A 23904-nucleotide genomic window follows, 5' to 3' on the forward strand; every position below is an offset into this window, starting at 1 on the left:
GAGGGCACATGTGCCATCCATGCCTGTCAAACATGACAGAGTTCGCATGTTATTGAATCATACATGTACTTCAACTATCTTGCTGTGTAAAACAATGGCCTTTATTGTGTCTATTTAATGAGTAGATTGAATCAATACCTCGAATGCATCCATATGTCTTGAAGTATTGATGTTGTGAATTTATGTTTTCATTGGTAAAGAAACATAGTACAAGCAACATTCCTTGTCATGTTTACCTATTTGTTTGTTTATTGCAACCAAGAGTATCTTCACACAAATTCACACGAATTATCCACCTCGTAAAAATAGTAGGAATTCTCGTGAGATTGTGTTGTTGCAAAGAAATGCATACAGTTTTGGAACAACTTGAGGTAGTTTGTAATATCTTGTAAGTCGCTTTGGATAAAAAAAGCGTCTGCCAAATGAATAAATGTAATAATTCAGGACAGAATTTTTATATTTTGAATGCCTTGAAAAGTCCCATTCACAAACGATAACCAGATGAAAGAATAACACGTTCCCATTAAATTGGCAAACCAGGAGTGCACAAGTTTATGCCCTGATGCTTTGACAAAAGATAGTTAGGTCTTCCATTCAGAGGTTATTTGTTTTCTGTAATGATCTCATTAAACCGAGAGGTTTACGCTGAATTGTTAATTACCCCGTTGTCCAGGAGGAAAGGAAGCGCTGTGGCTTTGTGATTCATATGACTGGCAGTAATTACTCACAGGATTGGCACTTCATCCATTGACTTTAATTCTGTTTCATTACAGAAAAGATACAGTGTTCATTAGTTTCAGAACTCCTAACAATGAGATGAGATGAGACAAGTTCTCTGTCATACACTGAAACAGGGGAAGTTTTGATTGCACCAAGCTTTGCGTCCTCGGCCGTGATCTCTGCTTTTGATCTTGCTCAAGGTTGATCTTGGGTGAGTTGTTCACTGACAGGAGTTTGATACTATAATTCTGAACTTTTATTGAGACATTTTGGCCCGGTTTCACAGACAAGGCTTAGCTTAAACCAGGACCGTGCCTTAGTTCAATTAGGATATTTGTTGCTTTCATTAAAATGCCATGGATACAAATATTACTGGTGTGCATATTGAGACAAAACATTTTTGGCAATGGCAATTACATATTTTAAGAAATGTCAGGTTAGGACAGCTCAAATTTTCCTTTAAACCTGGGACTAGTCTTAAGCCTTGTCTGTGAAACCGGGCATTAGACGCTTGGCATAGCTCATGCGATTCTGGTTCACCTTACTGTAAAATTCTGTTTTTGGATGCCTATTCATGATATGTCATATTACTGTTCAAGTTATATCTTAAGTTTTTCAGTCGCATATGTCACTTACATTTTTTCTTATGATATGATCTGCGTATGTCTACAGTCTTAAAATGTGTGTTTTTGTGTTATTTAATTTTAAAGCTATATATTTCATGGGTTAATTTGCAAAATTGCAAAAATTGTTAAAAAAGCATTTTGACACAATATTTTTGATAATCTTATCATGTTTTTATTTTGTTTTAGTGTGTTAGTTAGCTGTATTTACTTACTTAACTGCAGTTGGAATTCACAATCATAAAAACATGATTTATGAGTTGTAAATTCACTCTTAATTTCTAAAGGCCTTGTGTAGGATACTGTTATAAGGGACAACACAAGGTTTAGTTAAAAGTAGAGATGCACCGATAATAAATTTCTCCAATCGCTTATTTTCATGAGTGATATCTGCCGATACCGATTCTGAAGATTCGACTAATATTTCTTAACTTTCTGAATGTTATTAATTCATATAATGACTGTTAATATTGAACATCTAACTGGTCATGTTTCCTAACATTTGATATATACAGAGCACAAATTCATTGCATTTTCCTGTCGTCTTATGATTGACGGGATTGATCGGCTTTGATGATTGGCTGTTTTTAAACCTTCGGCCGATAGTGTGAAAAATTGCTTTTATCAACCGATACCAATTATTGGCTGATGAATTGGTGCATTTCGAGTTAAAGGTCATACAAAACGTGATGTTGCTAATAAGACACAGAGATGTGTTCAGTTAAGGACAGATTGTGTTGTTTTTAACATTACAGTTTTAAGTGTATGTTTTCCCTATTAAGAGTGGGTTTGCCTGAAATTGTCAATAACACAATAATAATGTTGAAACGTCATTCAGACAATGACTCATTATTTATTACCTGTTACCAACTGCCTGAAGCAAAACTCTGAGCATCTTTTAATGATTTAATGCCACTAATCTGGCAAACATTATAAATCCATTAGCTCATCCTCAGAAGCACTCTGGTTGAGTTTGCAGCAACCTGTTGCCAACTTTCTTATGCTGTGCAATGTACAGTAATATGTTATTTTACGTCTAGTATTTTGTTGATAGTTACTATCTTGTCTAATGTTATTGGCAGACTGAGTTGAGGTTGTGTAGTGCCACTCCAGACGTCTCACGTTCATTCAGTGCTGGATGTTATTAGATCCACTGTGGAAAATGTAATTACCGCAGCTGTGGTCACACAGAGTCACCGGCACAGGAGGTCCTCTCTCACATTCGACGACGGTTCCTCTGCTGGCATCCTTTTGTGTCTGTGTATTGCATGCCCAGCCCCCTGCTGACTATATGGAATTGATTTAGACAATTCGTGTTTCAGGCATCTTTTGCTCGCACCTATTTGTTTGTAAATGACCCATATCTGGTTTTATTTCTTTCCCTCAATGTTTGCACTGAGGCTGTTTTTTGGTAAGACATTTGGTAACCATGGATTGTGCATCCGAGTTGGCATGTTTTCATTTTACATGAAGCACTTCTGTTTCTTTTTGCATTCTTGCTGCAATAGGTTGCAAGGAGCGACTTTAGCCAGAAAACTCCTGCTGAAGCCACGTAATCATTCTGCCAAATTAAAACTTTGAGATCATACCTGTCTCGCCTCTTCCCTTCCCACATACAGCAGGATTCTGAATCTCCCCAGACTCCCTTAATCTCAGGCCCTGGGGGATCTTGTCAGAGCCTGTTAGTAAATGTTTATCCCACAGCGAACACCTGGCAGATCGCAGAATACACCCCCAAGGCACACAGCCTTCGCTCACAAGCCCCCCGTCCACCCTGAGCGCCAATATGCGTAGATGCGAGCCACATCATAGTCCTGCCACTATGCAATATGTCGCACCGAACACTGGGATTAGCATAAACCTCATTCAGTTGCACATTTAATGAAACGTATTCCAAGGCTGTGGGAAAGCATCGAATGGAAATGCTTTGAATGGTGACCTTAAACTTGATATTATTACCGTTAGAGACCCTTGAACAATGTTATAATGTTTCATTAAGTACAATTACTTATATGGATTATTTAATGATCTGACACAGGGACTCTTTAATGGCGTTCCATAGGAAATCTTTAATTATATGTGCACATTATGAGACGCAGTCCAATTTATTTCAGTTCTTGTTCAGCCTGCACCCCCGATTCAGGTTGCTATACTGGTTTTGTATGCATTAAAGACATGAAAAGTATATAGAGCTGGAAGTAGCTGTGTAGTTGAATGTTGTAAATCACAGTGCCTTCTAATGGAATTTTTAAGATGCGGCACAAACTGTTGAAGCTGTGGTTTCTAAATCCTGAAACGTGTGTCTCTGTTTCAATGACCTTTTAAAGCAGGAGGTCTCAGCGGTTGTTCATTGATTTATTGAACATGGCTATGGTGCTCGAGTCAATCAGATCATAGAAGCAGCGGTTCATTGAAGGGCTTCATTATTTACTCTTTAATTACTTTGGCCCATTGGTCTTTTCTCTGTCTCTCTGCTTTGCACTATACAATGCCCGACTAACCTTTGCTAGCTCCTCGGAGGACAGAAAAATAGCAAAGCCCTGCACCCGGTTGGCAGAGGTTTATGGAATAGGGTGTCTGCTTTTCCTAATCTTGAACAACACTGCTTTGGGCTTTTTTTTGGTAAGTTTTTTATACTTGGCTATTTTCATCATAGCCTAGGGTAAAATATGGAGAAACCCAACTGCTGGGCTTATTTTAACCGTTTTTAAAAACGATGGGTTAAAAACAACTAGGGTTTGGCAATGTCTACCAAATTGGGATAAGACGATGGCTACAGTAAAACATTGCGATGGACAATAATATAAATATATATATATATATTTATATACTTACTGTATATATAGAAAGTATATGAACAGCTATAAATTCAGGCATGTGTTTTCTGTACAGTGCAAGCTTCACAGTAATAAAGGGAGGCTTGATTGTATTCTGTCATGATTCCGCCATCATGTCATGTTTATTCTTAGTCTTGCAGCGGAGTCATGGCATAGCCTTAGGTTTTGTGTGAGAAAGACATGGCTTTGTTATGATTCTGACTTGCCATGTGCTTTCTCGTGTCTCGTCAGTGTTTCCCGCCCTTTTGTCTCGTTAACCTTCCCTGAGTGTTTCAGTACCCACACCTGCCCATTGTTATCTCCTTTGTTAGTCTCCCTATAAAATGCCCTCTTGTCTATTGTCTTGTGCTCGTTCGTTATACTTGTACCTGTTATAGTTGTATGCTGTACCTGTTTCTTGGTCATGTTTCCTGCCCTGCTCCCAGTCATGTTCTTGTATGTATAGTTCAAGTTCCTTGTTTGTTAGTCCTAGTTGTTTCTTTTTGCCCCCCTTGTGGGAAGTCTTTGTTTTCAGTTTTTGTATCAAGTTTGGTTAGAGTTTTTTCCCACCGTGGATGTTTGTTTTGTGCTTTATAATAAAGCTTCTGTTTACCCCTTCATTGTCGCTGCCTGCAATTGGGTTCTTCCTCTGTGAATCATGACAGTATTCTTATTCTGATGTTATATTCAATCAAAACAGTAACGAATTGTGTTGAATTGACATTTTTATACAACGCAAGCTGCCCAGATACTCGTCTTTTTTCAACGCTGGCAAACTGCGCGTCCTCTTTATACAGCGCAATCTCCACAGTTATAAAGTCAGGTCAGTCTGATCTGTACAGTGGGAGGTTTTATGCCCATTAGCTTTGTTTATATTTGTTGACAATGCAATTTGCAGCCCGCACAGAGCAGCGAGAGTCACATGACGAAAGTGAAATGACATTGGCAATAGTTTGAGGAGCGATCAAAACATTATGGTCAGTTAATGAGTGGGGCCTGCTTGTGCCATCCCAGCGTGTCACAAGGTCACTTTACCTAAATGGTGGAAGAAACTTTCATTCAAACATCAGAATCTATAGCAATCTTTAAAAATACACGCTTTATTAAATGCTGGGTTATTTTCAACCAATTGTTGGGTCAGAAAGGGATGAACCCAGCCGCTGTGTTAAATTAGCCCAGAAAATTACAACCCAACAGTTGGGTTCTTCTTTTTGTGATCGAACGCTGGGTTTAAAACCCCCCGGCATCTTTAAAGTGCATGTACAGTACAATACGATACAATACAGATCCTACACAATTACTGTTACTGTGTTATATGGACATTTGATATTGGCTTGTTATAAACACTCCTGTTTGTGTTATTCTCATATGCAGCAGGTAAAAGCATCTGCTACATGAGTAAGTGTAAACGTATACATGAACCAAACACTTCATGTTTTTAATTGGAATAGGTGATGTCTATCATTTAGCCCAGAGTGCCAGCGAATGTTACTAATTCATTTGGGTGCCAAGGATGGAGGCGGATGATGCTGCCATTAGCTGGTTAAAATATAAATGTTTCATGAACTGTTGTCTGGTCACTTTAAAATAGTACATTCCCTACTTGTTGAAATCATGATGCCCTGAGGATACTTGTAAGTGCTTTAACTGCTTTTTAAGCTTCTAGGAACTGTGTCGATTCTTTCTCTGCAGCAATGTTTCCCGAACGGGGATTGGTGAACTCTTATGGGGTTTTTCAATGAGACGGTTCCTATCCCAGTTTAATATGTTGTAATACATTTGTTTATATATTATAAGTAAGCCATTTCTAGGCTGATTTTCCAAAAAGTGTCTGTGGTGTTTTTAAAACATTGCTCTGTTTGTTTGAGTAGTCTGGCATGTCACAGTCTGGCTCATCTAATAGCTGTTTTTTGGAAGGGGAAGATGGGAGTGCGATATACTATGGGTGGGGATTGTTTGACACAACCGTATGAGAACAATCAAGATTTGTATTATATGGAATGGAATTTTGATAAATTAATGTGTTGTAGGTTTAGTTTTTAATCATATAGACCTACATTTGATAATGTTAATCATCATGACACATAAACCGTAAAAGTTAAGTTTTATGACTGTGGTGGAACAATCGTATAGGAAAAGTTAAAAAAAAAACCTTCATAGAAAATCATTTCTAACCCTGTTTTTAAAATGCATTCAAGGGTTTCTATTCATGGGGTTATATATAAGTGTAGAGACTAACAAATAGCAACTTCTCTTACTTTAGAGAATAAAATACTGATGTTTGTCTTCTGATTTTCTCTTTAAAGGTTACAAAAGGATTGCTGTTTGTCTGCCATAGCCCTGAAGTCTTAAGAATGGCCTGCTCGTGATGCCTGTGTAAGTCTTTTTCTACCTTTTCACAATGTACAGGACATCATTATCCAAAATGCTCCTCACTTTAAAACTGAAGTTTTGAAGACTGTAGTCAATTGAATTGAATTTTGTGGCATGTTATTTATGGATGCTGAAGAGAACTCTTGTTAAAGTGATTTAAGTTCTACGCTACAGGAGATTTAGAAAGCACCATAAACATAGTGCTATCATATTCTTGTCGGTTTTTTTAAGGTCTGATATTTCAAACATTCACAGAAGCTTGTGTTCAGCCATTCATTCAAAAATGACAAGTCAATGTCATTGATGGCACAAATGGCATTGAGACTTGCACATGTGTGCATATCGCACACAAGTCACTTTAATTGCTCCTTTTTGGTTTTAGTTTTTGGACTTCTACTGTAGTTATATGGCAAAAGTTTTGTAATGGTTCTACAAAAATGTCTGCTTTTGTGTTTCACCGTAAAGAAAATAACAGGAATAACAAGCGTTTTCAATTTTGGATAAAGTTTTCAATTTTCTTTGCCAAGAATTCAGGTCTAAGTGATATTCCCCCGTTTTCATAGAGAATTTTCTTGAGGTTTCACGCTTTCTCTTTCCTGTTCCTTTATGGCTTTTGTTTTTGTCACCCCCTCACACTCCGCTCTCTGTTTCCCCATCTCTGTGACCGTGGACAAAGTCACAGAGTCTTTCAAGTCAAATCTCTTTATTCTGTGTCAGAATTGAGTGTTCTGAAAAGGAGCGTTCTGGCGGATGAAAAAGGGTTGAAACTTTTATTGCAGCCATTTATGGAGCGGCGCAGCCTGGGGTTCTTTTCCAGTCCTCAAAGGAAACCGTAGGAAGGGCTGACATATTTAATTGGCTGTTTGTAAGATAATTATAACTTGTTTGTTGATGTGTTTAACAAATCACAAGTGCCTTTTCACATCCATTTAATCCGCTGACAATTTTTCCACTTTGGTATAAAATAATCAATTTTGAAGAAACTCTGAATTTGTTTTCTGAAGATGCACGTTTCTTCGGTTGTTGTCATGGCGAGGGTAGATGTCATTTTGACAGCTTGTTTTTACGTAATTAAAATGCATCCAGAGCACATTTCACTTTATATTTTGCAAGAAAATGTAGTTTGTTTGACAGATTGTTAACATTTGCATTATGCCATTTTTGTGACAATTTCCCCAATTTATTTAGGAAATGACTATAATGAAATATTTACATCAGCTCAAATTAAAGGCAGTACAACAAGAAGTACCTAGTGCTAGTACATAATACTGATGCAAAAGATGTTTACAACTAGGCTTCATTTTATGTTATTTCTTTATTTGAGGGTAGATTGTAAGCCGAACATCTACTTGAGAGGTTTTGTAAGACTAACTCTGTGTTTTCTGAGTTGTCTTAACTTTGCAGAGGATGTAGATAATGAATTGCCAAGCACCTGGAACCACTTACTCTCTTTTCCCAATTTCCCCATTCTCTGTCTCTGTCCCCAAACATCTTGATATCGCACCCCACTTCCTCCTGATGTATTTTTTACTCTACATTGCGCCATCCCTAAAAGTTTTTTCCACCAGTGACCTAATCCAGCTAAATGACATCATTTCTGGAGCTGTAGAATTCGTTTTCATGCGCTTTTCTGGGAAGAATCTCCTTTTTTTTGTATGTTGCTGGTCTCCTGTGCCCTTTCAGTGCGGCCAGGAGCTGCTATGTTGTTTTAATTTCTACCCACCGTTGTTTGCAGACATTCGCTTTGGGATGACAATGAGCCGGAAGAAAACAAGCCTTTTACGATATGAATAGAGTAGGCACTAGAATGGGACTCGTGATCTGTAAGCTAGCTTTTAAAGGTCTGTTTCCCCCTCGGACGAATTAAAGACGTGCCATTATGCTTTGCAAATTACTACGCAGCCTTTGTGGTCCAGCCATGGTACATTAGTGTGCCTTAAGATGGTCTAGCTGTGCCCATTCACCTAACAAAGAGAGGGTCCTTCTGGCAGATCCTTGGCTGGTCTCACAGAGGAACTATTCAAACCGGGCACAAGAGCTCGGCCACAAGGCATCACGGATAAACTTTTACTAAAGTAATGCTTCAAGAACAGCCATTGCCACAAATGCAAACCAATTACGGTGTTAGATTTGACAAGCGGCTGGGCAAAGAAACAGTTGAATTCGTGTAAAATTAACCTTTACAGAACTTGCCATTCTGGTAATGTTGTCAGTGTGTGTGGACGGCAAGAGGCGGAGTTGCTTGTTTTGGTTCTGGCTTTGGGAATTTAGAGGTGGTGTAATATGGTAGCTGGGCCAAATAAAAAAGGGGAGGAGTTCAGTGCTTCCCATTGAATTTTTGCCGCACATTGTTTTTCAGTAAGAATGAAACAGGATTTTGGGACTGTGGCTATTAATCAAACTCATGTGCTCTGTTCCAAAACCTAGTAGGCAACTAAACTATGCCGCCTTCATAGAAAGCTTGTTTTGGCCAAATATAGTTGCATACAGCCATCACAGAGAATCACATGATGCGTTAGACCTTACATCACAAAATGTACATATTGAAAATATCATTAGGGCAAGCCAAAGTGAGAAATATCTGAAAAAAACATTGATACAGATTAGGGTTCTTAAAATTGATAAGCGTATTACTGCAATAGTAGGATTATTTTCAATCGGTCCATCCTGAATGTTTTGAAGTAATTATATTTACCGCTAACAAAGTTTTTAAGTACCAGCAAATTGGCTTTACAAGTCATTTTAAGTTATTGTAAGTTCATGTAACTTAACATTACAACAAGTTAAAACTGTTTTAACTAGTGTGAAAACTATATAAAATATTGAGTTGAAATGACTTGTAGAGCTAAATTGCTATTAAAACATAAAAACACTAAAGACTTTAAGCTGTCTTGTATGACATGTTTGTTAGGACTCTGTCCTTCCTGTCTCGAGCTTTCTAGCTCCCTGGGCAGAGTCATGACATTGCCACGTTTTTAGGGTTTCTGTTGTGTTATGTGTGGAGACATGTGGCTTTATGTTGTTACTTGATGCCACGTGTCTTCCTGTTATGTCTCTCAGCCCCACCCTCGTATCTCCTGTAATTTCATGAGGGTTTCATTCCCATCGTCTGTTTTGTGTTTCACCTTCGTTAGGATTTTATTCCCATCACCTGGTTAGTTGTTTCACTCGTTATGGTTTCATTCCAATCACCTGTCACCACTCTCCCCATGTAATCACTCCTCGTTAGTGTCTCCCTTTATATAGTCTCAGTTTCTCTCTGTTCAGTGTTGGTGCATTATCTATGTCTTATATCTTTTGTCTTATGTTGGTTAGCAATGCTCACTGTAGTATCACAGTTTCTTGTTGTGTTGGACTACCCTGTTTCAGTTTATAGTTTGTGAAAGGATTATTTCAATTTAAAGATTCTTGTTTTGTGTTTGTTTCTAGTGTGTGTTTGCTAGTGTGTTTTGTTCTTGTTTTTCCCCATTGTGGGTCTTTTATTTAATAAACATTTCAAGTTAACCCTTCGTCTGCCTTCTTCTGGGTTCTGTCAAAACCATTTCGTGACAGAATGCACCGACCAGTAAGAACCCAGCAGGCGGCGATTTTCCCTGCAAGGTCTCCACAGCCTGGTCCCCTCTGCAGCATTCGCCAGGGGAACTTGGACCTGGATGTGTACCTGGACAGGTTCCTGGAGGCCGCAGGGGAGGTGCTCCTCGGGGAGGAGGAGGTGACTGCGGCGTTCAACAGCGGCCTCAGGGTTCCCCTATCGCCAGCGGAGATGAGGAGGCTGAAACCTCTTGACTTTGAGGGCGTACTCCGGTTCGCCATGAGCCGACCGGAGCCCAGGGTCTCCGTCCTACCGAGGGTCTCTTCTCCGTTGGGCCCAATCACTGAGGGTCTCGCCCTGAAGCTCGGAGTCGTGACTACCTTCTCGGACCCTGCAACCTCTCCACCAACCACCAGTCTTCGGGGCAAGCGTGGAAGGAGAGAGTCCTGGGGGTCCTCTTCGGAGGCCTCCAACGCGGAGCCAGCCCCGTCCTTCACCTCCAGCCGACTACCAGGCAATTGGCTCGGCAGAAGAGGAGAAGGCAACGGAGGGTGGCACGTAACCCAGCCCAGCCGGCTCTCCTGCCGGTTCTCCAGCCGGGTTCACAGCCAGCGATCCAGCAGGCGTCCAGTCCTGCCCTTCCGCAGGCGACCGGACCTGCCCATCCACAGGCGGCCAGACCTGCCCTTCCGCAGGCGTCAGGGCCTGCCTCTCCGCATGCGTCAGGACCTGCCTCTCCGCATGCGTCAGGACCTGCCTCTCCGCATGCGTCAGGACCTGCCTCTCCGCATGCGTCAGGACCTGCCTCTCCGCAGGCGTCAGGACCTGCCTCTCAGCAGGCGTCAGGACCTGCCTCTCAGCAGGCGTCAGGACCTGCCTCTCAGCAGGCGTCAGGACCTGCCTCTCAGCAGGCGTCAGGACCTGCCTCTCAGCAGGCGTCAGGACCTGCCCTTCCGCAGGCGTCAGGACCTGCCCTTCCGCAGGCGTCAGGACCTGCCCTTCCGCAGGCGTCAGGACCTGCCTCTCCGCAGGCGTCAGGACCTGCCCTTCCGCAGGCGTCAGGACCTGCCCTTCCGCAGGCGTCAGGACCTGCCCTTCCGCAGGCGTCAGGACCTGCCCTTCCGCAGGCGTCAGGACCTGCCCTTCCGCAGGCGTCAGGACCTGCCCTTCCGCAGGCGGCCGGATCTGCCCTTCCGCAGGCGGCCGGATCTGCCGGTGCCTCAGCCAGTTCTCCGGCCGGCATCACCTCAAGCTTTTTTCCCCCTTGGAAACACACCTCTCCCTAGCCACTTCAAGTCCCCGCCGGTCTCGTCCGGTTGTTTCAAGTCCCCGCCGGTCTCGTCCGGTTGTTTCAAGTCCCCGCCGGTCTCGTCCGGTTGTTTCAAGTCCCCGCCGGTCTCGTCCGGTTGTTTCAAGTCCCCGCCGGTCTCGTCCGGTTGTTTCAAGAATCCTCAACCTGTCCCACCCTTTTCTGGTGTCCCCAAGGTTTGGCCTCCCATTCCCCCACCCCCCTCCCATGTTTGTTGTTTTTGTTGACCCACCCGAACCCCTTCATAGCCTCCCGTATGTTCCCTTTAGTTTGTTCTGTGTTGTGCTTGTGGTGTTTGTCTTTGTGCTTTTGTGTTTTGGCCCGCTGAAGTTTCTCCCTTGAGACACCATGGGGCGTTTCTGGGGGCGGGGGTAATGTTAGGACTCTGTCCTTCCTGTCTCGAGCTTTCTAGCTCCCTCGGCAGAGTCATGACATTGCCACGTTTTTCGGGTTTCTGTTGTGTTATGTCTGGAGACATGTGGCTTTATGTTGTTACTTGATGCCATGTGTCTTCCTGTTATGTCTCTCAGCCCCACCCTCGTATCTCCTGTAATTTCATGAGGGTTTCATTCCCATCGTCTGTTTTGTGTTTCACCTTCGTTAGGATTTTATTCCCATCACCTGGTTAGTTGTTTCACTCGTTATGGTTTCATTCCAATCACCTGTCACCACTCTCCCCATGTAATCACTCCTCGTTAGTGTCTCCCTTTATATAGTCTCAGTTTCTCTCTGTTCAGTGTTGGTGCATTATCTTTTGTCTTATGTCTATTGTCAGTTATCAGTGCCCACGGTAGTATCACAGTTTCTTGTCGTGTTGGACTACCCTGTTTCAGTTTACAGTTTGTGAAAAGATTATTTCAATTTAAAGATTCTTGTTTTGTGTTTGTTTCTAGTGTGTGTTTGCTAGTGTGTTTTTGTTCTTGTTTTACCCAATTGTGGGTCTTTTATTTAATAAACATTTCAAGTTAACCCTTCGTCTGCCTGCATCTGGGTTCTGTCAAAACCATTTCGTGACAATGTTGTCATATTGCTCTGAAATATACCGAAAGCCCTTTGTAAGGAATCCAACAGGAGGAATTGGCTATATGAAAGGTGTTTTTTCGTTCTCCAAGATTGTTTTCTCCTTTATTGAGTTCTGGTCCCTCCATTGCCGTAAATTAGTAAGAGGGAGCGATGATGGCGGCGAGAGCTTATAAATTGTGTTTTGCTCTCGGGGTCATTAAGCCGCACGGTCCGGGCCTGCTGGATCTTTTATCATCCGCTTTGGATCAGCAGCTGTAAAACAGCGGCTAACTTTGTGTGTTTATTTCCCCATAACAAAAGATTAGCTGTCCACCGGTCATGAGTATAGCTAATGCTCGCTGGGACTGGAGCGGTCGCGGCAACATAAATCCACTGCCCAGTTTTTGTTTCTTTCTCATTGCTTGCACCATTTTTGTCCTTATACGATTATCCATTTCTCTCTTTCTCTCTCTCTCTCTCTCTCTCTCTCTGCTTCTGTCTCTTCGTTATGTTTTGACTCTGTCTCTATCTATCTTAATTAACCTGACTGCTTTTATTGTGAGGTGCACTATTATAACAGAGATAAAAATATTCTGCTCTACTTCAGTAGAGCACATGATTGTGTCTGATACACATATTAATCCCGAGCAGGGGTGAGTGGTGGACTTCTGAAATGAAGTAAAGACACGATTTACGATGTTTTAGTCCAGTGTAAATAAATATTTCAGTACTATTGGAGGTTTACACGGTTTCTAAGTTAATGGCATTATTTGGAATACCATGTATTGTTATACAATTCATAACATTTCATTGTTGACATTGGGCTGCAATTTCAATTTAAACGTGTTGAGTGTTTACTACAAACTAGCTCATGGACTAACCATTTTATTTTTCCAGGCATATCTTGTTTTGCATATTCATGGACTGGTTGCGGTATTTATACTGAATATTGTTCTAAAATAAGTTTTAATGGCATTTATGCATTTGGAAGGCGTTTTTATTTTAAGTGCCGTTTTCAGTAGGTGTGTTACACAAAAAGTTACTCAAAGGTTGTGCAATTTTGTTTAGATTTATGTGGATGTGTGCTGAGAGAGGGTTGAGAAAGACCTCCCTTGGAAGCTTCTCCGGGGGATTTGTTGCGGTTGTATTAGGGGGCTTTGCTTTCTGGATCTGGATTCAAGAAGTTAAACTCATGAGAACAAGATGTCAAAGAAAACATTTCAGCCTTACAGAAATTGATCGCATTTACAGTGTACTATTTCATGAAATATAAAATAATGCCATTGTTTTATCATTGGATCATCTGTTCTTGGCTTGCAACATTTTAAGTGTGTCCAGATGGGTCGACTAGATCTAGAATTTGTATTAGTCTGTTCATTATTTAAAAAAATATATTCATTATGGAATGTTAATAGTTTCCAGGAGCACCTAAACAGCACATCCTAGTCTTTGGTTAACCTGTTACAGTCTTATTACATAAAGTCTGGATAAAGTATAGAAGCATCTATAAGCATACTTTTGTCAAATGCCACAGTCTCCCGGAAATCAACTTTACAGTTCTTAGAAATTGAAAGCCATCAATTGTGCATCAATCGCACACCATTGTGTTTTTCAACTTAATGATTTAGATGGGATTTGAGTGCAGCCAGTCACTTTTTTACTTCTTTAAATCCGGCCTCTCCTGTACACTATGATCTTTCCTTTGGAAAGCATCCAGCGCATTGCGTTCACTCGCTTTGATAGAGATGAGAAAAGTGGGACGCAGCAGGACAAGACGGGCTGCATCCTGTTTTTTAGCATTCTAATGAAAATGCCACTGAAGATCCCTTTTAATGTCAGATAAGAGCTAAAGATTGGAATCTAAATAAGCGAATTATGCTCTTCATTTATAATCCACTTGATGATTTGTGATTCTCTCCAGTTCACCTGAAGCACAATGCTCGTGATTAACACCATCTCTACATGTATTCAATCATACACCATATTCAGAACACGGTGAAATTGAATATTTTCGCCCCGTTCACCTGTAGAGCTCCCACTTTGTATGAAATAGGCTCACTGAGGCATTACTTTCAGAAATTGGAATGATAATGAATATTCCCACTGGTTGTCACAAAGCCCCATTAGTAGAAGTGAAGACCTCTAATGCCGTCTGTGTCTTTCCAACATCTATTTTTATGACCGGCTTTTTGAAGTATAGTCCTCCTCAGACACGGTTTACAGGTAGGACATGTTTTTGTGAGCGAGCTTTGAGTAGGATGGGGAGGTTGATCTCTAAAGATTCAGAGACGATGCTATCTGAGGGCATTTTTTTTTTGTTCTTAAAGCGTGGCATGTGTGAGCTGATCCTTTGTTCTCGGAGACGATGAATGGAGTGCTTTAATCGGATGACATTAAAGTGGTAGATGATACAAAACACAGTATTTTTGGAAGGTAAAGCACTTTCATTTGTGTTAATGAGTGGTATGGATGTTAAGATTTTCGTGAACCAAATTGTAGGTTGACAGCAAATTGTAGGCTTTGTATGGTATACTTTTAGAAGAAAATGTGAGTGATGCTCGCATTCAAACGATGCTAAGGTGTTGTCGGTGTCTGCCGCACTGTAAAACCTTGCTGTAGCTTTGCAGTTTGCCAGTAACTTACTCGGGATTGAATTTATAATTTTGTTTTAAACATAAACTTACCTAGTTCTGACATTTTCTTTCATAAAACAAGACTAAACGTCTTTTCTTGTTATGTAAATGTATCGTAATTTATGAAGTTTTAAATACTTTCACTAGAAAACAAGACAATAGTATTAAGTAGTAATTAAATCTACAGTAAGTTACTTGCAAACCTGCTGCAAAACTACAGCAACGTTTTACAGTGCAGGGATCTGTTCAGGGCCGGACTGGCACAAATTCAGGTCGGGAAATTTCACACTCATCCAGGCCTCAAACCACCAATAGAAACCACAAATCTATTTATTTATCCTATTTTTGCTAAATGTAGAATGCTTTGTAATCGTCACATAATGCGCCATCAATGCTTTATTAAACTGACAGTGCATTTTGTATTAGCTAAATAAATACAGTTTGGCTTGAGAAACCACAAAAGCACGTTATAATGATTTATTCTACAAGACTTCTTAAACTGAAGATTCTTTAGGTTTTCTAATAATACAACAAATACACATTATATGCCTAAATTATATGTATGAAGAGAAACAATTGACCCTTCGCAAAACCACGCCCCCATTCGTCTCGCTTTCTATGTCCGACAAGCTTTCGGTATCAGCCATGCACTCCCAGTGCAAATTTGTGCACTCCCTCCGGAAATAGTGAAGAATTTCTGGGAAAATGACATGCAGATTTCAGGCTGAAATGTCTGCAATATGCATTCGAGGGATACATTCAGGATTTGAGATAGCCGTAATTATACCTATATTCGGGTCTACACCAGCAGACGATAACGTTACGTTATTTTTAAACTCGCGTGAGGCAGTAGGCTACTCATACAAATGTATGTATACTGTGGCTAACCTAAATGTGATGTATTAAGTGTTTATATTTCTCTCCGAAAATTTAGTTTATCGTACTGGTTTGTTTGTCGGACAAAATGGCTGTCAGTAATATCGAGGGGGCACATACTATCGCTGTTATGATTTATTTTGCTCTTGCACAAAATTGATTCCCTGGCGCATCCAGTTTTGAGCGAGAGCAAAAGATATCGGAGAGGTTCGTCCCGGTTCTCCTGATGGCCAGTCGGGGCCTGGTGTTCTAAACTAGCGCAATGGTGCTTCTAGATCAGGGATGGTGGTAGTTCAGGCAAATGTATTTGCTGCTTGTATTTATACAATGAAAGTAGATGTAGACCACATACAGCCACAGTAACCATTCACTAAAAGGGTCTGAAAGGACAAGGTCATTTTGGGGTAAACTGTGGGTTTAGATGAATTGTCCTCTGATGCTAACTGAAATTGTGGACTTTTTTTTACAAGAGAAAGCATTTGCTGAAGATAAATAAATAACACAATAGTACTCCTTAAAATTCAAGAGTAGGTCAGAGCATTAAAAATAGACCCACAACTATGCTTTATATTATTTTTTTTTTCCCATTAGCCCTCATTAAATACCCTTTAAATAGAGTTTGTTATTCATCCAATTAAAAGTGGAGTAAAGAAAAGTCGACCTGATTCTGCAACTGATGTTTTCTTTGTAGTTACCTGTATCATGTATATTTATTAATTGGAAAAGTCATAAAACTGTGATTTAAAGATCATGGGTATATTTTAAGATATATGGTAGATGACAAATAAATGTCTAAATTTGTCCTATGTTGTGACAGCAAACATTTAGAAAAAAATGAACTAATAATGAAGATCCATCTTTTTATGCTATTTTATATTACAAATTGAAATATTTATTTAAAATAGGAATTTGTTTTCTAAATGTATGCTATGTCACACCATAGGACACATGTATGGCATAATTGTATGGTATACATTTTCATTAAATCATTTCTAGATGTACAGTATTGTGGCCATTCCAGTCCAGCGTCTGTTGAATTTGATGAAATCAAACCTCAGGAATGACATAATGTCTATGTGAAACACTGACAAGACACATACAATTTTGATAAAAAACAAAGTTATCACAAAAGAGTAGTTTTGGAAACATTCCAAATACATGTACAAACATTACTGTTGTATCGCTTGAAAGTGAACATGAACTTGTTTTCATTGCAGTATTTGAGGGCTAAAAAATACAGAGCATCTTTTCTGCTCTTTGGACCTGTTTCTCCAGATTTTATTTTCTGCAGATAAATGGAAATAGAATCAATATTTTAATTTAAAACAAAAATGATAAACATACCTTCTAATAGAAATACTACAAATAATTTTAACACGGTCTCGCATTTCTTCTGTGGCTGTATACTTATATATACCCACATACTGTATATAGTATACACATAATGTTTCTATAAGGGCTTTTTTAATTTCTGGTACAGAAGCTCAGTCATGCTTCAGCACTTTACTGGAGCACGGCATGTCAAGAAATCATGCTGTGCAATTGTATACCAATTAAAAAGAAACAGCTGATTTTTTTCATCCTCCTCATTAAACCACACTATAATAAATTATTGTGACGTACTTTCCATCTAAGTTACGGCAGCAGCAGTTGTTATGACTGGTCTTACTACATGTTAAATTAATTTTCCTTTGTTCTCTGCTGTAAAAAATGACATAAATGACAAGGCGTGTATAATATGATGCCTCTGAAGAATTGTCGAGGTGTTCCTGTTTCTTTCGCTGTTGCTCAGGGAACTGACAGATCATTAAGATGCTTCTAACAAGTTGACAACTTCACACATCTTTTTCTTCTGTAGCGAAATTACAGTATGGGGTAAAACCATATTACAATTGTCTTTGATACTTTGATAGACCACAAACGTTGGTTGGTTGGTTGGTTGTTAAACGTGTGTAGAAGATTTGGAAATGACAGCTGCTAAAAGTAGATAAAGTTCTGAATGTCTATCACAGTTGAATTAAGTTTAGTGATTCTTCTCAAATTTGCTATTAATTTGCTATTAATTATTCCATCCATATGTTTCTATGCCGCTTGTCTATTTTTTTTCGGGCTGAACAGAAGAGACTCGTCCAGACTATGTAAATCCTTTGACACTATGCTCGTCTGACTATATTTTTAACCGCTCTGTAAAAAACCCATCTCATCCACAGCAACGGTCAAGAGACTATACTTCCTGCATGAGGGAAACGCATATCCTAAAATGCTGTGCTTCAACAGCGTTGGACAACTTAGATGTCTTGATTCTTCACTGAGATGTTGACAGTATTGTGTATAGTTGGGAAATACTGGGGTTATTCCAGATGTTAGTGGTTAGTGGTGAACCTCAAACTGTTTCCCTCATAAAGGAGCAGTAATTCCCTCATAAGTGTATGAAATTTAGCTGCATCTAGCAATGAGGTTGTGAATTGCAACCAACGGCTGACTCCACCGCTCACCTCTCCCCTTCAAATCGCTACGGTGGCTGACACAGCACTAAGATGTCCTCACATTTTCGCTTCTTTGCCGTACCTTTACGTAATAACCTTTACGAAACGCGCTCTTATGAGCAGTCTATGCGTTTTGGGCTACTGTAGAAACAACATGGTAATTCCATGTAAAGGGACCCGCAGTGTATGTAGATTAGAAATAGCTCGTTCTAAGGTAATAAAAACATAACGCTTCATTATGTAAGGTCTTAATACACCTCTGAAGACATATTTATGTATTTTATATTGTATTTCTGTCAATAGATCCTCCAAAAAATTATCCACCTTCATACCCAGACCACTTTCATTCCCATTTTACCCAAGATAGTCCTTGAAAGTCTCAAATATCAGGAAACACAATCTTTTTTACTGTCACACAATGCTGTGTCAATGGGTAATCCAGTTACAGTTTTCATTTTAGAGATTGCTCTGTGTTTGTGTGTGTGTGTGAATACTATCATTGGATAACCACAGGAAACGTGAGTGTTTCTGTCTGTTGTGCGTGTTCTTGTGCATGTAAACTTTGCTTAGAGCTGCAGATCAATCCACTGTTCCTCAGCAGGAACGAGGATGGGACAAGAAAAAAGCAAGAGAGGCTGAGGGCTTCTGAGGGGAGAAATAAAAGCAGCCAGGGCACTCTTAGAAGGTGAACGTGCTCAAAGAGTCTTGTGCTCAAAGACAGCTGCTTTCCAGAAGCGGAGGCAGAAAAGAAGATGTCCATAGCTACTGATCTATGGGTATAGACCTACGTTTCTTATCTGTTTTTTTCCTATAGGGCGATAATACTGGTCTTTCATTTACAATGCACCATACCTTCTCAAAGCTATAACAGTGCTGGTTGAGAATGCAATGGACAAGAAAAGATATCTGACATCTGATAATTTATTGGACGGTGTTTGTCTTTCACAGTATTTTTAACCAATGAATCCAGTCTGCACGGAAATATCATTTTACTTTCATATTTAGAATGAGTAAGTGGTTTGAAGAGTTTTGGGAAACGCACACTAAATGTTTTCCGCTAACTCGGCAGGAGCAATATTATCCTTTCCAGCCTTTCTGAGTCAAGCTTCCCGTTGACACAAAATGATGAATAACTAACCTTTCCAAAGCGACAGTCTGTCAGGATTATTATGACAGTGGTGCTCAACTGGTGGTGTATCCTAGTGGACCTAGATTTTATATTAGACTTCCAAAATGTACCAAATGGTACCAAAATACAAAAGTCATTGAAATGCATTAAGGTCCAGCGTGTAATATTTTGGAGGATATATTGACAGAAATGCAATATACATTTACATTTATGCATTTGGCAATATAATATACATAACTCTGTCTTCAGAAGTGTATTTTTAGCTACATACACCACGGGTCCCCCATTACATGGAATTCACCATGTTGTTTCTTTCGTGAATATGCTATCTCCTTCGGCAAAGAAGCGAAAACGTGACGACATCACGTCGTTGGTTGCTATTCGCAACCCACCACTAGATGCCACTATATTTCAAACACTGGACCTTTAACATCACGAACTGAAAAAAGACAAACAGTAGTGGCAAGACCATGCACTTGAAAATGACTGTATCACCCTATGTGGTTTCATTTTGTTTGCCTTAATTCTGCGCTGTTCTGTATTCAAACTCTTTATGCCCCATTATCTTGATCACATTCTAAACCGTATAAAGTATGTATACATTATAAATATCCTCTTTTATCATTCACTAAATTAAAGGCTCACTCGGGTGGCACTGCCTGTTTTTCTACCATCTGGGAGTTTCAGCCATGTTCCTTGGTGATGACTAATGAAAGCTCTTGGGTTCAATTAAATAAGCAGACCTGCAGAGGCTGGAGTTTACTGCCCACCCACAGCCGCATGTTCAACCCTGATCAATGGCGAAATCAAGTGTCCATGCTTTACTCTCAATCAACTGTGTCATGTTCAGGCATTGAAATATAAAAAGTATAGCATGCTGCTAGCAACGTCAGAATTATGGGTGTGATGCCCTTGGAACACTTGTTCTGTTTTTGACACTTAATTACTTTTTTGTTCCCTTATTTTTGTGAAAAGAATAATCGTATATTTGAGTTTATTTGTAGTTTGCTTACTAGCTGTGACTTATCATTATTAGTTGTATCCAATCAAAGAGTAGCTGTGATAAAACGTGGCTTGTGTAAGTATTTGTGGTTTCGCCTATTAGCTCCCTGTTTTCCTGATTCTAATATTCATTTAGCAGAGACAGATCCTTCACTCAGTTTTTAATTTGATACATTTTTATATGTTTGATACAGCCTTAATTCCTTTTTCCCACAGCTGGATTTTACCTAGGGCCAATAGGAACCAGTGCCCCGGAGCCCTAAAATGGAGGGCCAAAAGCCTCAGGCTAAGCTGCTTGAGACGGTTAAAGAAAGCTGAAGATTTGGACTCTCTGAATATAATACATTTAACCATTAGGGCCTTATGTCAACAGTGCATACAGCCAAAATGTCATGACTACGGCTATTGGCCTTATTGCCTGCTTAGAGCATCTAGCAGCAGTAAAACCCATCCATGCTTCCAAACCTGTCCTGAGGAGCATGTAGCTTTTCCATTGTGAAGTTTAAATCAGGGAAATCCTTCAATTATTACTTGCATTTACTATTCTGCATGTGAACCACTGATCCAAATGAATAATAATTGAATTAACTGCGATTCTATTCACTTCTTTCCCATTTCTGCACACTAAATATTTTTTCAAGCTGATCTGAAACCAATTATAAGTGGTTTCGAGTCTGAATATATTGCTTTTTTGCAGCGGCTAATGATCAGCTTAAAGGGACAATTCACCCGTAAAAATGAATATTCAGATTTCACCCTCAAGTGCAAATCTGTATAAATGTCAATGCTTTCCTACATTCTTCAAGATGTCTGCAAACAGTTCTGGGGCACTTTTGACTACCGTTGTGATTTCCCCACCATTGTGGTCAATGGTGGCCAAGAACTGTTTGGTAACAATTATTCTTGCAAATGTTTAATCAGAACAAAGAAATGCATACAGATCTTTTTATACGTTTATACAGATATTTATATTATCTTCATTTGTGTTCCACAAAAAAGTCAAAAGTCATATACATGTTTTGAATGACACGAGGCTGAGGAAATGATGATAAAAGTTTTGGGGCAAATGTCCCTTTAAGTTGGATGTGACCGTGTATTTAAAGTCCTATGTAGGTTTCTCATCCAGAAGAAGTATCTCTTCATACTGTTCTGTCACATCTATTACCCCATGGGTTCTTTTCTGTGGAGATGACCTGCAGAGAGGTCTCATTGAGAATTTATTTATTTGGTTTCAGAGCCTTTAACTGTTTAGCCTTAAATCTTCCTGAACGAAACCTCAAAATTTCGGAGAGGAATTGATCACACTAGCATGGTGGTGGCTTAGGTCCACACTACGGGGCGTTTCTTAGTTTTGTTTGTATACCGCCACAGAATTATTGATGAAGAAAGTTGCCGTTTGTGTTGGAGTGGTTTAGACAGGGTTCCTGATTGAATCCAGTCTGCCCCTCTTGCTTTTGACCCCGGGCTGACAGAAGGGCTTCTAATTCCCTGGCGGACGCAAATGCCCCCGGTCCACCTCCTGCTGATGGGATCAGTCCTGCAGTGGTGTCTTATTAATAACATACAGAACCTGAGCCTTCGGGGTGGCTGCCCATCCGTTATTGCTTCTAACCTTTAGTGCCCCAAATAATTAGCTATAAACAATCCGCTATGTTGGGACACACGTATTTGTGGTGCACGGAGCAGAACAGTGACAAAAACAAAGAGGCAACTATACATGTGCTATTTGGATGCCCTGCTGAAAAGACCTTGTAAGGCTGTATACATTTGGTGATCTTTTTGGTGGTCTGGAGTTTTTACCCAGGTTTTGTCTGGTAGAACCATCAGCAAAATATATGTGATTAAGAAAATTATTATTGTCATATTATTATAATTATTATTTTACAACCCTTAGAAAATATAACCATGGTTTTATTATAAAGGAAGATTTTTTTGTTTTATTCAAAACAATTTGTAACAGCCAATGTTTTCTACAAATAACACAGTAAACTATTGAAACTGTGGTTAAGAAGCTGATCTCACGTGAATTTGCAACTATTTTACTAATTCATAGGAATTAGCCACCTCGTGAAACTATTACGAATTCCTGTGAGATTGTATTGGGTTATCATAGTTTATAGTTACCATGGTTTTGGAAACAAAACAGCATGCGATCTTAAAAAATGCTGTAGGTTTGTCCATATATTACCCAACCATTGTTTTAACAACCCAGCATGTCTTTAGTGTATTTACTTAAGCTAATGATTTGGTGGTATTCGGTAAAATTACTTTTCTTCCTGGGTTTCACCATAAAGAGGACAACTGCGTGCTCTGGCTGGATATTAGAAAGATTGTTAAGCATATGAATCTTATATCTTAACTATTCTAATATGGGCCAAATGTTCGAATAGAAACACAAAGCCCATCTGCAGACAAGATTGCGTGACCAGTTTGTTACTCTTTTCCAGAGAGCAAATGTAATCCACATGCTGTTTAATGGTATGTCAATGAATTTGGTTGGTTGTTTTTTGCGGTCATATCTGTGTCTTGTGTGGTCTTTTGTGTCTTTGTGTGTGACTGACATGATTTCCACTGGAGTGCATGCCCAGTTGGCTGGGTCGCCTTGAAGTCACTCGCAGTCAATTTACTCATCAATTGTCTCGGGCTCCTGTCACCGTTTGTTTTGCGTCTGTCGAGTTCATTAGAACAGAATTTCGTGTGTTGTTCTTGAGATAGCAGTTTATTGGAGCATATTGTCAACCCTGATCCTTTAAAATCCATTTCAGTTCATGTAGAATGACACCTTTGTGTAACACACTCATGTGGTAATGGGTCGTGCTGCTCAACGTGAACTTTAAACACGAGTTACAACCGACTAAAGGTATGAGAGGGTCCGCGGGGTCATAGGAAATGCATGGCCTGTTAAAGAGGGCGTCAGTGGGGTAATCAGTATTGGCATAAACATTATTCTTTTTTCAGGGTTTATAGCAGTGCACTTTAAGCTTTTGTGTCTTTTACCTTTAGCTCTGTTTTGTCCTGTTAGCATCTCACTCTCCTGTACCGCACTCATCGACTTCTGACCTTTTGACCTGATTCACTTTGCTAAGAAGTTGCACTTTATAAATAGATTCCTCTGCTAAAAGCAAACCTTGTTATGGAGGACGGGCAACTTTTTGCAAGCGCATCACAAGTCTTAACCCTGGGGTTTATGCTGATGCACATCCTTGTCGATCATCTCATTGTACCTGGAATAAGCTGCAGATGTTTTTTCCTGAACAGTCCCTTAAGGTAATGCTGTACTGCACTGTTTTGTAAAGACATACACAGAAAGAAACACATGATTCTTGATACGTTGTACTTTAGTTCAATACATGTTATATGACTAGAAGATATTTTGAGTAAGTGTTGTTGGGTTTTCTGAGTT

At 39.8% G+C, this 23904-nt stretch overlaps 1 protein-coding gene across 2 annotated transcripts in view; it reads left to right on the forward strand.

The window, feature by feature from the left end:
* Nucleotides 1-23904, forward strand: part of sema5ba (sema domain, seven thrombospondin repeats (type 1 and type 1-like), transmembrane domain (TM) and short cytoplasmic domain, (semaphorin) 5Ba) — a 107818-nt gene that overhangs the window by 10810 nt on the left and 73104 nt on the right. For both annotated transcript variants that reach the window (XM_079463755.1, XM_079463754.1), the window contains exon 2: nucleotides 6466-6535. The gene's annotated coding sequence lies outside the window, so the exon portion shown is untranslated. The remainder of the gene's footprint in view (nucleotides 1-6465; nucleotides 6536-23904) is intronic.

Source organism: Barbatula barbatula (genome assembly GCF_947034865.1).
Source record: "Barbatula barbatula genome assembly, chromosome: 9".
Taxonomy (NCBI): Eukaryota; Metazoa; Chordata; class Actinopteri; order Cypriniformes; family Nemacheilidae; genus Barbatula; species Barbatula barbatula.